Source organism: Tenrec ecaudatus, chromosome 2 (genome assembly GCF_050624435.1).
Source record: "Tenrec ecaudatus isolate mTenEca1 chromosome 2, mTenEca1.hap1, whole genome shotgun sequence".
In the NCBI taxonomy this organism is placed as follows: domain Eukaryota; kingdom Metazoa; phylum Chordata; class Mammalia; order Afrosoricida; family Tenrecidae; genus Tenrec; species Tenrec ecaudatus.
This window is the reverse complement of record NC_134531.1, coordinates 290,137,817-290,153,942: the sequence shown is the minus strand read 5'-3', so window position 1 is coordinate 290,153,942 and position 16,126 is coordinate 290,137,817. Positions and strand designations below refer to the sequence as shown.

Sequence of the window (16,126 nt, the reverse complement as noted above, 5' to 3'; positions counted from 1 at the left end):
CTGAAGGGATCATCCGCCCTGGATTCCCTGTTTCCAGTTCCTATCTGTACCAGTGTACATCCGCTGGTCTAGCCAGACGGAAAGTTATATGTTTCATTGTTGCTACGCTGCACCCTCACTGGCTCATCTCCTCCCCACAACCCTTCAGTATGTGGGTGTCCAGTTGCCTATCGATGGGCTTTGAGTCTCCACTCTGCACTCATCCTCATTTACAATGATATGATTTTTTTTGTTCTTTGATGCTTGATACCAGGATTAATAGTTTCTATCGGGCTAAAGCATTCTTTACCAGAATCTAGCACCAAATGCTAATAGTTCTAAAAATAACCCTCTCTTTGGAGAGTGAATTATTCACCAGGGTGGTATTGCCCTCTACCTCTATGCATCCTTCAAAATTGCCCAGGTTAGGAATTCCCCACCTGGATAATGGCTTTGATAATTTCCCAAGTCAAATAGGATGTGGAATGAAATTAGCTTGGGCAACAGGAAAGCAGTTAACTATATCAGATTTGACAGGCAATTCTTTTTCCTCCCTCTACACCCAAACTCTAAGCTATGTGAGGGCAGGGACTAGATTCTACCTGGAGCACATTTATAGGTCCCTTGCCTCCTCCAGCACTCATACGCACGCTCAATATCCTAGGGGTTGATGTTCTGCCATCAGCATCTAATAATCAGGCATCTTTGAGCCTAATTGGGCTGTAGGGGAAGAAAGAGAGAGAGGGGCCCAGAAAGCTCTGCCAATAGACCCCAGGTAGTGAAGGAAAATACACCCTATAAAACTTACTCATAATTTTCCTCTGGATTGGAAAATTACTTTCAACGTATGACATTCTCTTTTGCATGGTTGGGTTGCTAAACCTTTTGCAAAGCAAATTTGGATATTAGCATGGAAAGGTATTCCCCTTAAAGTTCTGAGAAGTCTCATGTCCATCTTAGAAATATAAACTAACCCCTTAAAAGGCATTTTCTAGGAATCTACAATAAAGGTGAGGATTTTTAATCCAGGCTTTAAAATAATTTGTTTTGTTTTGTTTTCTTGGTTTCCATTTGAAAGACACAAAATTGCATTTTTATCATCATCTTTAGGCACATTTGCAACTCACAGAAACTTCTGGTTCTGGAGGGATGTCAGAAATTCAGAGTCAAAAAAGACTGTACTGATCACAAATATCCCTATCTGTATCCAGAAATAACTGCTTCAAACAACCAGCTGGAACCTATTGAGCATTAGCATTAAGCTCTAGACGAAGCTGGGTACTAGATATTAACGTTTTTATTACTGCTGTTTACAACTCCTCTGGGAGAAGCAATGCAATTATCCCAACTCAGTGTGGAACATTTGAAAAGATCAAGAAAACAACCTCAAGCCATAGGTGACTGTATTAGTCTGGGTACATTAGAGGAACAAATCCACAGAGACTCCTGTGTATAAGAGAGAGTTTTATATAAAGGGTAAGTGTCCATCAAGAAAACATCCCAACCCAGTGCTGCCCAAGCCCACAAGTCCAACATTAACCCATATGTCCAACACCTATCCACAAAGTCCTCCTCCATCTCACAAAATACACGCAATGATGCTGACTGCAGGAGGAAAGCCGAATCAGTAAATGTGTAAGCATCACAGTATTAGCAGGGGTCTCCACAGGGCTGCTCCAGCACCCAGGGCTGCAACAGGCTAGGTCCTTATGGCTTCTCCTAAGGGATGTTTTGCAGGAAGTGAGCCTTATCAGCAGAAGCAGGGAACTGGCTAAGGCAGCTGCACCCTGGTCTAACCATCAGAAAGCAAGAGACCTGAGAACTAGAAAGGCGAGACTCATCAAGCCATTTATCCCTCCGCTCTTCAACTAACCCCACACGTGTTTATTGGCCAGGTTGGCACAATAATCTTTAACTATCTCAGTGACAGAGCACGCTCATTGTAGTGTTAAGTTTCCAGTACAAGACTTGGCCCAACAACCCAAAGTACCTATTTCACTTCTTCTTCTGGGTGATTTCAGGATCTGTGATTACGGTCCTCTTAACCTCAAGAAGAAAGAAAAATTCAGCATCTTAGCGAGGACATAGTAAACGCTCCGTTGTGCAGCCTTAGGATGATACCTTTCTTTGGCCTCCTAAGAAAGAGAAGGGGGTTGACTCTATTGAGGAAATGCTGTGACTAAAGCCCAGCGTTCTCTTTGATCTTGGCCTATATCATCAGATCCCTCTTGCTAGACATCTCCTGCCTCTTCCTGTATTTTTTAGGCATGGAAGAGCCAGTGGCAGCTGAGAGCAAGGAAATGACATATTGAAACAGTATTCTACATGAAATCTAAAATTCAAAGCCCTGTCTTCCCCTAGGCCCCCAGTCCTGCTCAACTCCTTCAGACGCATCTCCTCCTCCTGTCCTGTCCCCTGGGCTCAGCCTGGACTACTCCCTTGTCCTTAGGTTCCCTACTAAGCTCAGTCTAATTCCTCTGCCTGGAATGCCCTGTTTTGCAATACAAAGGTCACATATGTTGACTTTCCTAACGGGCAGTGATAGGCTGTGGGAGTGATAGGTTGTGATTTGAATTCATACGGATTTGTTTGTGTCATTCAGTGTTATTTTCGTTACCAAGTGCTATTGTCATAGAAATACCATGAGTAGGGACTTTAACAAGTAAATTCATTTCCTGAAAGTTTAGGAGGACAGAAATCTCAATCCAGGGTGCACTATCTCTAGAGGGAGACCCTGTCTCTCTGATGCCTTTAGAGCAGTGATTCTCTACCTTTTTAAGACTGCGACCCTTTCATACAATTCCTCATGGTGTGGTGACCCCCACCCATAAAATTATTTTTGTTGCTACTTCATCACTGTTATTTTGCTACTGTTATGAATCAGGAGTCCCTGTGAAAGGGTCACGACTCTCAAGAACCTTATCTCTTGAGGTGCTATCTCTCTTCCCTTATCTGCTCCTTTCCATTGGAAACATAATCTTTGTTATAAACTCAAGAGAGAGTGACACAAAACACTCCCTCTTCAAACCCTGCCTCATTACCATAACAAAGATGACCCCTTCCCAAATGGGATTATAACCACAAGCATGGAGTTTAGGATTTTGAAGACATATTTGGGGGGCATAAAATTTAATCCATAGCCCTAAAAAAAAAAGTCCTTCACCCCATCATCTCATTCAAAAGGCTGAAATCAACTCCATGTCCCAAATTGTATCCTGGAGCAAACTTCTTCTTCATCTGTGAGCCTATGAAATCTAGATTACAATTAATCCGCTTCTCAAGTACAATGTTGGAACAAGCATAGAGTAGGATTTTCTGTTAAAAAAGGGGAGAAAGAGCGGACGGTGGTGGGAGGGGCCGGCGGGCGGGCGGGCGGCTGGGGGGAAAAAAAGAAGAAAAAAAAGGGGGAGAAAGAGAAAGAAGGAATAACAGGCACCATGTAAGTCCCAAACCCAGTACAACAATTTACATAAACACTCAAAGTTGCAAATAAACTGTTTTCTGATACCATCTAGGCCAGTGGTTCTCAACCTGTGGGCCTCGACCCCCTTGGGGGGCGGGGGTTCGAAGGACCCTTTCACAGGGGTTGCCCCATTCATAAGAGTAGCAAAATAACAGTGATAAAGTAGCAATCGAGATAATTTTTTGGTTGGGGGATCACCACAACATGAGGAACTGTATTAAAGGGTCACGGTGTTAGGAAGGTTGAGAATCACTGGTCTAGGGAAAGGACCTCAGCTCGGGGCTTCTAGGTGCACTTGTGTGGTAACTCTGCTCCTTTGGATTTGGGCAGCCCCGTTTTTCCTGGTCCATCTGAGTGGTGAGCCTCAACCCACCCTCAGCTTTGGCAGCCCCCATTTTTCTCCTCCTTGGGCTTGGCAGGTTCACCCCCTCCGTTTTGATCAGTGGCCTGGTTCCCTGGTCCACTTTTAGGTCAGCTGCACACTCGGCTCTGACCCTGAAATCTCGGAGGCGATGGTCTCACCTTCTGAGACCCAGGAGCCCTGGTCTCACCCTCTGACACTGACAAGGCTCTGCTTCCCAGACTCTTTTCTGCAGTGTTGCTGATCTCTGAGTTGCTCCTGGTATGACCCCCTCACCACCACCACTCTTTTGGACTGTTTTCCTGTCTGTAGATTTCCAAAAGGCAGATAACATTCCATGCTTTCATTTCCCATTTTATGCTGTTGCTTTCTTTTTCAGTCTACGTAGATGGGTTTCCTGCTCTGGTAGTTGGTTATACCCATCAGTCGCAGGCTTAATCAAAAGACATCCTTGTGTAGACACATCCTTGACGAACATTCCAGGACATGTGACCTTAGTGTACACAAACCAAAGTGTCCAAAACGTAAGTTTCTTTTTCACTTTGTGCAGTTCACGCGTAGGCCCATCTCTTTCCTTCTGCACAGTACCAGGAGCAGCAAGGAGAAATCACATGGTGTGTTCAAGAGCTTAACTCATCAAACAAAGAATCAAGTGCATCATGTACAAGTTCACCAGATATTTGGACGTAATTCGGATGACTTCCTTGCCACTGATAAAAAAAAAGACCACTCTTCCTTCACTGTTCAACCACAGGCTCGTTTTCTTTCAAAGCCTCATCAGAAGCACGTTCCATGTCCACATTTCTAGCAACATTTGATGACGGGTACCATATGTATTCTCTAAAAGAGTAAAGACTTTCTCTAAATTCTGTTCACTTCCTAACGAGCTATCCCTGGAATTACCTGAACGTCCTTAATTCCAGCAATTGTCTCCTTCAAGGCAATCTCAGCTTTTACTATTGGGCACCTTGACACTCTTCCAGTCTCTGCCCAGCACTCAACTCCCAGGCCACGGCCCCATTGTACAGGTGTGCTAGAGTATAGTGCCCTCCTCCTCTAGTGCCAAATTCTGTGTCCGTTGTCTAGGGTTGTTAGCAAAGAACTCCAGGCAAGTGGTGTCTTTCACAAACGGAGATGAATTTTCTGATGATGGATGGGGAAAGAAGTCTGAATTCAGGGTGCTGGCCCTAGGGGAAGGCTTTCTTTCTCTGGTGACTTTAGAGCAGTGCTTCTCAACCTACCTAAGACCACGACCCTTTAATACAGTTCCTCATGTTGTGGTGACCCCCACCCCAACCATAAAATTCTTTTTGTTGCTACTTCATAACGTTAATTTTGCTACTGGGATGAATCAGAGACCCCCGTGAAAGGGTCATTTGACCTCAAAAGGAGTCGCTACCCACAGGTTGAGAACTGCTGCTTTAGTGTAAGGTTCATGTCCCTTTGGAGCTCCCAGATGGTCTTCATGTGACTTGGCATGCTTTTTAACCCATCTCTGTTCCTTCTGCTTGCTTGTTTACTCTGTTTGATATCTCAGGAGAGATAGACTTAAGAGATCGCTCAAAGCACAGCCTGCACACTACACTAAACCTGTCTCAGCAACACGACAAAGGCAAACAGTCCCAAATGAGATTATAACCACAGGTTCAGAGGTGAGGCTTGATAAGATACATTTTGGGAGTGACCCATTCAATTCATAAAAAGTGTGTAGTATTACAACACAGTCTAATTATGTGTCAGGCAAATAAGCAAACCAACCAACCAACCTTGAATGAGAGGGCTTCAAAAAGTTCATGAACCTTTTTTGTTGTCTTTTCTTTCTCTTTCCAACAATTAAAAATATCATTTTATAGGGGCTCATACAACTCTTATCACAATCCATACATACATCAATTGAGTAAAGCACCCTTATACATTCGTTGCTCCCATCATTCTCAAAATTCGCCTTCCGCTTGGGTTCCTGAAATCAGCTCATTTTCCTTTTTCCCTTCCCCCTCCCTCCCCGTGCCCCCTCCCTCATGAACCCTTAATAATTTATAAATTACTATTTTCTTTCCAACAATTTTATTGGCACATATCATGCAATTGAACGGTTCATTCGTTCAATCACATCAGGGGAGTTACATAATCACTACCACATCCATCTTTTAGCGCCTCCCCCATGGTTATATGGCCTTTAATCTGAGTTTTATTTCTTTCCCCCACAAACATTTTGAAGCGACCTCATGTAAACATACAATAAATGTTTGTTTGTTTTTTCACCTCCGTCCATCTTCCACCCAACCAGACACACTGCATGGAACAAAGTAGGTGCTTGGTAAATTTGCCTTTAACATGCATTGTGCTCTGAATCTCAGGCACTGCTCTGAGTGGCCAGAAGCCTGCAGTGAAGTAAACCATACATGCATCTGACATGGCAACCAAACACTGGGTTGTCTCTACCCAAAGTGGTTGAGTGAGTGGATGAATCAAGAAGGAAGGCCTTGAACTCATGGTGTGAGATAACTGCAGGGCTGGTGAAAGCAGATGAAAGGGAAAGAAAAAGAAAAAGGAGGAACAGAGCCAAGAGATTCTGAAGTCCCTGAAGAGAATCCCATAGGAAGCTGGCAAAACCAGTGACTGCCTTGGGAGCTGGGAGCTGTTTTAATTTGATGAGCCGATAAAAGGAAAGAAAACACCTTGTTTTAAACCAGTCAGGCACCCAAAGTAGAGCAATTCAGGATCTTCCAGGGATTAGAAGTGGGCCAGATAAATACAGTAAGGGTCTGTAGGTTAATCTGAAAGAAGCGTGTACACTCTCTCTCTCTCTCTCTCTCTCTCTCTCTCTCTCTCTCTCTCTCTCTCTCTCTCTTCAAGCTTTTCCTGTAAATTCCAGTACAAGCTCATAGTAAAGATTGGGGGCAGGGCAAACACAGAACATTTGAAGCAGAAATTAATCTGACTTTCCAAGTGTATTTAGATTTTGAACCTAATTAGAGAGTCCATCTTTGGATTGTTTAAACATAAAGCAGCATATGGGCACGATCATTAAACTTACTGAGAAAAGAAAATGGAACTATTTGCCTTTCTGTGCCTCTGGGGGAGTTAAAATGATTTCCACTTTCATTTACATTAATTTCCTGGCCTTAATTTGAATAACATAGCAGTTATTTATACTTCATATATTTAGAGATGTATATTTGAGAACATAGACTGAGGTCCAAAATACACATTAAAGTTACTGGAATAAATTAAAGAAAGAATAGCAAGCAGACTGTTCGCACAGTTACAGTAACTTTTTGGTACATTGGGTTGGCCACCAGCGTACAGAGGGACAGGATGGATCCCATAAAACTCCACACCCACCGTTGTAAAACCAATGTGAAAGCACAAGAAAGGATGGCGAGGTCTTTGCTAAACAGTGAAAGTACATCCCTTGCTTTAGACTGGAAAGTTGCCTAGCACTAAATTTTAAAGGAACTTTTGATGTGGAATTAAGTTCCTGGATGGTTTGGGTTAGCAGTCCCCAGAGGAAGGACAAGGAGTGGCCCAATGCATGGTGTTCCTTTGTTATGTTAATTCATTAACCAGTCGCGTTGAGGGTTACTGTAACCATTGTTTAGAATAGCAGTTTGTTGCTCACGAAGGTAAACAATGCTCTCAAGTTCCAGTTAGTGAAGAGACTGAGGAGTCGCTCAGTGGCATAGATGGCTAAGCTCTGAACTTCCAACCAGAAGATGGAAGGCTCAGTTCACCCAGAAGACCCTCAGGAGAAAGGCCGGGCCATCTCTTTCTGAAAAGCCAGTCATTAAAAATGTTGTTGAGCGTGGCTCTGCCCTGGCACGTCTGGCATTGGCAGGAGTCGGAATCAGTTCTAAACGGGCTAGTTCCTGGTTACAGGGGTTGAGTCAGGATGAATAACCAAGTGGTTGGTTCTGATGGGAAAACCCAATCTTGCCATTATGCTGCACAAATGAAGGCTTCTTGCTTCTTTATGAAACCAAAACCACCGTGGAGGAGCGTCCATGCCAAACCCATACTGATACTATCAACCTCTGGGGAGCAGGAAGCCTCCACTTACGATGTTACCTTCCTCAGCTGACACCTGGTCAACGTTGCCATTCAGGAGTCAATCCTGCAGACTGCTGTCGCCCAATACGAGCTATTGAAAACCGTACAAAAGCATCAGGAAGGAGAACCTTTCTCACTGAATCACTTATCTACGTGTGACCTCCTCCCTGGGGGACAGACAACAGAAAAGGGGGTAAAGGGAGACGTGGGACAGGGAAAGATATGACAAAATAATAATTTATAGATTATCAAGGGTTCATGAGGGAGTGGGGAGCGGGGAGGGAGGGGACAAAATGAGGACCTGATGCAAAGGGCTTACGTGGAGAGCAAATACTTTGAGAATGATTAGGGCAAGGAATGTACAGACGTGTTTTACACAATTGATGTATGTATCTGTATGGATTGTCATCAGAGTTGTATGAGTCCCTAATAAACTGTTTAGAAAAAAAATAATAAAAATAAATCAAATGAATGCTTTTGGAGCTCCTGCAAAGAGTCCAGTCTTGGAGTTCAGGACCACACAACGTGAATGACATGATCCCTCCCCCCAATGACTTTCAGGGAATGTAGCTATGGTGCAAGGCACACCCTCAGTACCATCAAGTCCATAAGAAGTGAGCGCAGATTCCCAGAGGATCATTTGTATGTCTAGTAATTAGGAACGATTCATTTAATAGAATTTTCCCTTGCCAGCATCCCTGCTTAGAGTCAAGGTGAAGGGTAGCATTTAAGAGCATGGACATCAGAATCACACTGTCTGAGTTCAAATTCTTGCCCTTTGTCTTCTCTGTGCCCCAGTTTTTGTTTTGTTTTTTTTACATTTTATTAGGGGTTCATACAACTCTTATCACAATCCATACATATACATACATTAATTGTATAAAGCACATCTGTACATTCTTTGCCCTAATCATTTTCAAAGCATTTGCTCTCCACTTAAGCCCTTTGTATCAGGTCCTCTTTTTTTTCCCCTCTCCCTCCCCGCTCTCCTCTCCCTCATGAGCCCTTGATAATTTATAGATTGTTATTTTGTCACATCTTGCCCTATCCGGAGTCTCCCTTACCCCCCTTCTCTGCCGTCCGTCTCTGAGGGATGTGCCCCAGTTTTTAAACTTTATAAAAATAGGGGTAGTAAAGACCCCTTGGTGACATCCTAACTTCTTTACCAACTGAAAAGTTGTCGGTTCAAGCCCACTCAGTGATGCTATGGAAGAAAAGACGCACTAATCTACGTGTGTCAAAATGTCAGCCTACACAGTGGACCTCATTCTAGATGTACCCAGGGTAGATATAGTATTGTCATGAACAGAAACCAATGTCTGACTGCAGGGACTTTCTAGTAAAAAAAGTCCAACAAGAAACATAATAAAAGTACACACATCATACTAGAAGGAAATGGCTCTACTTGAAAAAGAAAACTAAGTGGGGTGGAGAGAGCATTTTCCTTTAAAATAGAACGGTCAGGTTAGACCTAACGAAGATGATGAGCTTTGAGCAGCGTCCTGAAGGAGGTGTGGGAACAGCCATGCGAATGTTTGTGGGGAAAGGGATTCCACATCAAGGGGTTCTTTAGGACAAAAGCCCTAAGACGGAGGTATACTCGGCATAGTCTAGGAATATTGGGCAGCGTGGCCATGCATGTCTGGTTTTGCAGACCATCATAAAAATCGTCAGCTTCTGTTGTGATGGAGATTGCGGCCGTTGCAGGGTTTTGAGCAGATGGGTGATAGGAGTTAACATTTGAAAAAGGAGCTCAGGTGGCATGGGGGCTGATCATTTGGCTGCTAATCCAAAGGTCAGCAGTTTGAATCCACCAACCATACCAACTGAGAAAGATGTGACAGTCTGCATCTGTAACCACTAACCAGTCTTGGGAACCCCCTGAGGGCAGTTCTACTCTGTCCTAGGTGTCTCTGGCTCGGGCATTGAGTAATGTTTGAAAGGAGGGAATCGCTGGGGTGATGCAAATGATGAACACAAAATATTGGAGTAAATGGTAACCAATAGATGGAGCCTTCGGTCCAGCCAGAGGCATCTTAGAAGAAAGACTTGCCGATACCCTTCTGAAGACAACAGTCATCCGAAACTTTGTGCTCTGTCGTTCCGCTAGGACACACTGGGGTCACCATAGGTTGAGGGTGACTGAAAAGCAACTAGTGTTGTTTTTTGGTTTTTAATATTTGGAAGGGATCATGCAGGCCTCTGGGTTGAAAATGGACGGTATGAGGTCGAAGCAAACACAAGATGAGGCCAATGCATGGCAGGACAGGACACCTGGGCGGACGCAGATGACGGAAGAGTGGAAGTCAGGACGAGCCGCTTCATCTGGGATTTATTTAGAAGAATGTAATGATTTCCTGAAGGACTGTAATTGAAACGTGAGAGAACTTGAATAGACCAAGATTAGGGGTCTAAGAGGAGGGAGACTTCAGTTGGAGCCCAGTCATTGTGAGTCCAGGAAGCCTTTCAGGTATTCCGGGTTAGAAATATTAGTGTGAGGTGCCTCATAGATCCAAGTGGCAGGTGCTTATAGGAGCCTGGTGTCCCAAGGCAAGGAGAAGGTGGGAGGTAAAATGTGGGAGTCGCCAACATGTAAGTGGTTATTTAGTGCCATGAGACAGGATGAGATGGTGAAGGCAGAGGAGACAGGAGGCTCAACGTGTGAACTCCGGGGCAAGTTACTGGGTCCAGGAGGAGGCATGATCAACAGTTCGTTGGTCCCGGTCCAGACTGAGAAGCCACTGCTCAATTGAGCAGTTTGATCTCACGAGGCCAGTGTCAGGAACAGGGTCGATCCAACAGTCTGGGGAGAGTGGAATCCAGAAAGTGGGGGAAATGGATAACAAACTTGGCTCCTAACCGGTAAATTGGGAATTTTTTTTCCGCCAGAGGTCTTGGAAGAAAGACCTGGGAGATTTCTTTCTGCAAAAATTACGCACCGAAACACATAATGGAACACAGTTCTAATCTGATACACAGGAGGCCTTCATGAGTCTGAATCGACTAAATGATAACTAGTACTTTTTTTAAAGTGTTAGTAGGAAGAGAACTTGGTGGTGACGTTTCTCAATTCTTTTAAAAGCATCTTGTCATATGGAAGCATAAAGGGCTAAGAGAGGAAGGGTGAAATTAAGAGAAATATTGTTAGTTTGTTCTTTACAGATGAGCGTCATAACATGCTTGTATGGGTTTGTATGGGTACGATCCAGTCGAAAGGGGGAACTTGATGATGTAAGAGAGAGGCGAGAATTGCAGGAACTTGGCATTGTTGGTTTGTTCAGTCTGGACGATCTCGTGCAAGTTTCTGAAGGACAAGGACATGGGAGAGGAAAAAACACTGCGAAACTTCAAGAATTCCGTCCGCGAGTCCCTCCCTGGAAATCGGAAGTCAAACTTTGTTTTGCACAAAGGAAAGTGTGTTAAATTAGTCTTTTTAGTGATCATTGTCTTATTCGAAGGGATAACAATAGACTCCAACGGAAGTCCCACTACTCTTTCTACGGTACAGAGAAACAAACTGCTTCTGGGAGCTATGAAATGACACAGGTCAAAATGTAAACAGCTTGCACCCCGTTGTGTCTTTTCTGCCCGTTGTGAAGTCCTTGAGGGCCAAGATTCTTCATTTTTGTAACCGGGAGCCTCTCTCCCAGACCTTGGCAGCAGAGGGACAAATTCCTGCCAGCCAAGGACTGCCTGCTGTCCGCTGTCCCTTGGATGGCGAGTCACCTTAGCATCCTTTAGAAGAGGGCGTTCCCACCAGCGTCCGCCTTCATTAATGGCAGCGACTCGGCGGGAGAAGGTGGGACATTCTAGAAACTGTGCACAGAAGTGACCACCAGGAATATTCAACCCTGCTCCCAGCCCTCTCCCGGGAGACTGTTCCTCTCCGACGATTTCCCATGGTGTCTTCTGATGCAGCAGGTAAACCCGCCCGCGGGCGTCCAGGCAGGAGGAGGTGCGGTCACCTGGAGGTGCGGTCACCTGGAACTTCCCAGGAGAAACTTCACCTTGGACGGTCCGGTCCCCTTCCCGCCCTTCTTCCCGCTCATCAAGGAGAAAGGAAAAGCTCAACACAAAAAGTCTCCACAGCGCTCCGGAGAGGCTGGCGCCCGGAGGTGGGGAGAAGAGCCCGGCGCCACCGGCACCCTGAGCTGGAGACGCGTGGGCCACCGACCTCTTTGCCGGAAAGAAAGACAGACAAACCTCTCCGTGGTCTCCCCGCGGGGGTGACGCAGGGGGTCTAGGGCGCGGGGCTGTGCCACGCGGAGGCTTCCATCGCCGCCCGAGGGGGACCGCACGGCGCGGCGCGGGACCCGGCGGGGCGGGCGCGCCAGGTGAGGGGGGGCCGCGGGCCTCCCGGGGAAGAGGGAGGGGGCGGCGCCCGCACCGCGGGGGCTTCGGGGAGGCGCCGCCCCCCTCCCCGCCTCCCGGTTGGTCGCCGCGGGCAGCGCGGCCGAGGGCTGGGGGCGGAGAGGAGGCGGTGGCGCCGCCGGCCCGGGAGGGGCGCGCTCCAGGCGCGGGCGGCGCAGCCAGATCCCAGCGGAGCGCCGGGGCCGCTGGGCGCATCGGGAGCGGCGGCTGGGCCGCAGCGGGGCCGCCGCGAGCTAGGGATCGCGGGGGAAGGACCCGCGGGGTGCGGCCCGCGGACAGCGGCGGCTCGGAGGCAGGATGAGACTGTGAGTGCGCGCCGGGGTGCACCGCGTGTTGGCTCCTCTTGCCCGCTAGTGGGGACCGAAGCCCAGACTGGGGTCGCCGGAGCCTGGGGCGCGCAGCTTTGGCCGGGGCGGGGGGAGGGGGCCGAACCCAGTTCTCGAGACTCCCCCCTTGTTGACGGGATCCTGGGGGAGAGAGTGGTCCAGAAGGGGGAGCCACGCCGGGCGCGATTTGGGGGTGGGGGGACGGCCTTTCGGCGGGCGACCAAGTGGTGGCAACTTCTGCCGAGTCTGCAGGCGGCGTGCTTCATCAGGGGGAGCGGGGGAACGAAGGAAGTCTGCAGCTGGATAATGGGGTGCAGGCTTTAGAAACGACCCCACCCCAGCGTCTGAGTAACTGCCCCAGACCCAGTAGGAGGCGAATGCTTCTGGTTCCGGGAGCGCTCGGGAGTAGGGCCCCCGAGTGTGGCTTTGGGATCCCCTAAAAGTGTATGGTGGGACTCTCCCTGTCGCTGGAGAGAGCGGCTGGGAGGTTGAAGCCGGCGACCTGCCCACGGGAGTCGCCGCTGCTGTTGGCTGGTGCTTTTTGGAGACTTAGCCCCACCAGCCACCACGGATACGGAGCAGAGGACCCGGCTAACTCCCGCCACCGCCAGGAAATTAGAAGGTTGACAGGCAGTTCCCTCCCACGATTGGAGTTTCCTGTTTGAAAAGAGTTTAGGAAGTGAAACCTGCTTCCAGTCTACTTATCTACCTTTCTTATGTGAAAGAGGGCGCCCCGAGCGCAGCCTTTCAAGTTGGGGAGCTGGCTTCGGGCTGGAAAGCCTTTTAGCTGGCTCTGCGCTCATCCCTGGAAAGCTTCCTTCTGGCAGCCCCGAAGGAGTTGAGTTCTAGAGGCAGGGACTGAAGGAGGCATCAAACCAGGACTCAGGCACACGTCCCTTCAGGATATTAAGTATGTAAGCTAAAGAGCTTGTCTTTTCAAGCCCTGGACGTGTACCTTTAGGCGTCTCAGTTCGGCTTCTTTTGAGCGTTTGGGGTGATGACTGGGGAATTGTAACGTCATCGGAATTCAACTGGGAGACCGAGGTCTAAAAGAGACCCACGATTCCAGAGGGTTAAACTTTTGCCTCCAAGCGCGTGAATTCTTGGTTCCCGGTAGGATAGCAACAGACTCGTTTTTATTTGAGACAAATAAATCTCTAGAGTTCCCAAGTGCTTTACCAGAAGGGCATATCCCTACTGCTATTGCCTTCACTTGTGTAAACGTTTGTTTGAATAAAGAAGCAAAGGTCTTTAAAAAATAACAGTTGTGTCTTTTCATGGTGCTTTTCATGTCCTCCATTTAGTTATTAAAAGATTTCCCCCTGCTTTATGAGTGTAATGTTGAGCACTGAAGAATTCTATGTACTTAGGAGATTCTGTAAAGTCTCCCTCATTGTTTAGAGCCGCATTTTCTTTAATAATGAGAATGAAGGGGAGTTGCGGTTTTGTTCTTTGTTACCCGCCTAGCCTTCACCTCTGGAGCCCCCGGGCTTGCAAATCCCATCCTCTCTCACAAGTGGAAAAATGAGATGTTTGGTTAAGGGTAGTCATCCTTGCAGCCCCTTTGCAGGCTTCAGTCTGTTTCATGGGGCTGGCAGCTGCTGTGCTTTCAGGGTCCAGGATAGACTGCAGGGGGTGTCTGCTAAATGCTTGTTTGACTGGAGGGAGGAAAAGATGTTTGGGAAATTGGGTTAAGAGCTTGAGAAGGAATGCTTGCCTTAGAGAACCCGGACTGAAGCCTAGTCACTTTAGCAGCCTTTCCAGAAGCATTTTATTTATTGGCTTTTGCACCAGAGAGCGAAGAAAAAGCCAAAGTGATTGCTTAGTCACTGCCAATTTTTGATATTTTATTTAAAGCCTACAGGCAGTGCCCACCCCCATTACAAATGATCAATTTACATGCAGTCCATAGTTACAGACTGACACCCCCCCCCAAAGTCTATTACTGGCAGCCCCCAGATTATGAATGACTTCCCTTGCTGCCTGTCTTTCAGCTGGGTTTGTACATAAATTGGAACAGCTTGATAGAGTTCATATATAAGACAGCCTATTGTTTGCGTTAGCACAAAGCATATAATGTCCCTCTCCATGCACAAAAACTTTAAAGAAACATTTCCAGGTAATGGAAAACATCTTTAACATAATAATACAGTAGTAATAATATCATATTAATAATATCTTTAACAATAATACAGTAATAGTAATGTCAATAATATTTTGATGTATGTGGCAAAAGAGCTTTTATGAACCATTGTATGTACTTTGAATTTTTACTATAGACTCGGGGAGTGCTTTTTAACTTCATGCCCAGGGGTGATTTGTATTTTCATATTGGAAATTCCAAGTACAAACATTGGTTTGCAATAAGAAATTGGCCCTCCTTTGCACCATGCATGGGGACATTATTATTATTACTTTATGCTTATGCTATAGCTGGTTAGTATACTTGAAGTAGATCTTAAAAAATTTTTTTTATTCATAGAAAGGTACCCATCTACTGTTTCCCAGTGGATTCCAACTCATAGTAGCCATGTATGATGGAATAGATCTGCCACATAGTTTCTAAGGCTGACCATTTTTTCAGTAGCAGTCTGCCATGCCGTTCTCCTGTGGAGCAGTTGGTAGGTAAGGACGATGGTCCTTTGGTTTAGGAGCCAAGGGCTTTAGCTGCTGCACCACCACAGCTCCTTAGAAAGACTCACACTTGACTCCGTCTTCTGACATGAACCGCACATAACTGTTCCGATTTGCGTCCAAATGGAACCTAGGGCCTGCTTTAGGAACTTCAGGCACTTCATAACCTGGAAGCTCCCTGCACTTTGCAGTCTCCCAGTAAGGGGTGATTATGGAGTGTGGGCAGGAAATGTTATTGTAAGAAACGTGCTTTGTTTTCTTCTTTAACTTTTCATTGTGAAATTGGGTGAAGGTTTACGGAGCAGATAGTTTTAAAGAGCAGATGAGGTTATGACTTCGCGTGCTTATTTTCTAGCCCTTAGCACGGAGGCTGAGTTATGGACTTGGAACGATGTGGGTCTGTAAATCTTCCAAGTGGGATACACGTGCTTCGTAAATCTGGCCATCTGGGCAGATGTTCCGGCCTTGCTGTGCTTTGGATGTTAACCGAGTTTGTGTCATCCGCTTTCAAATGCAAACAAGTTCTAGGCTGTCTGCTTTATGAGAAAGTCCTTCTAGCCACTAAAAGGAGCCCTGGTGACATAGTGGTCATGCGTTGAGTGGGATGGCCATCCACAATGTCTGCAATGCAAAACCACAGGCTGCCCCTCAGGGTCAAGATGCGACTTTCCATTCCAGTGAAGAGTTACAGGCTCAGAAACACACGGGAGCTATAGTTCTGCCCTGCCCCATAGGGTCGCCATGAGTCAGAATTGACCCAATGGCAGTGAGTTTGGTTTGGTCTTTATGTGTACCAGCAGAGTATTCTCAACCTCCAGGTAAGACCTGGTTTGACAACTCCTCCCGCCCTCCCCCGCCCCCCCAGCAAATATTGGGAATATCGAGCTATTTTTTGTTGTCACACCTTCTGGGAGAGGCATGCTACTGTGACCTGGTGTGTCC

General features: G+C 46.6%; 1 protein-coding gene across 5 annotated transcripts in view; it reads left to right on the top strand.

Moving 5' to 3' along the window:
• The first annotated feature begins 12,067 nt into the window (after positions 1-12,067).
• PHLDB2 (pleckstrin homology like domain family B member 2) overlaps positions 12,068-16,126 on the top strand; it is a 128,010-nt gene continuing 123,951 nt past the window's right edge. For 2 of the 5 annotated variants that reach the window (XM_075542543.1, XM_075542541.1), the window contains exon 1: positions 12,323-12,529. The gene's annotated coding sequence lies outside the window, so the exon portion shown is untranslated. Of the gene's footprint in view, positions 12,188-12,322; positions 12,530-16,126 lie in introns of those variants that run through there. The other 3 variants (XM_075542545.1, XM_075542542.1, XM_075542544.1) reach the window with 3 other exon arrangements.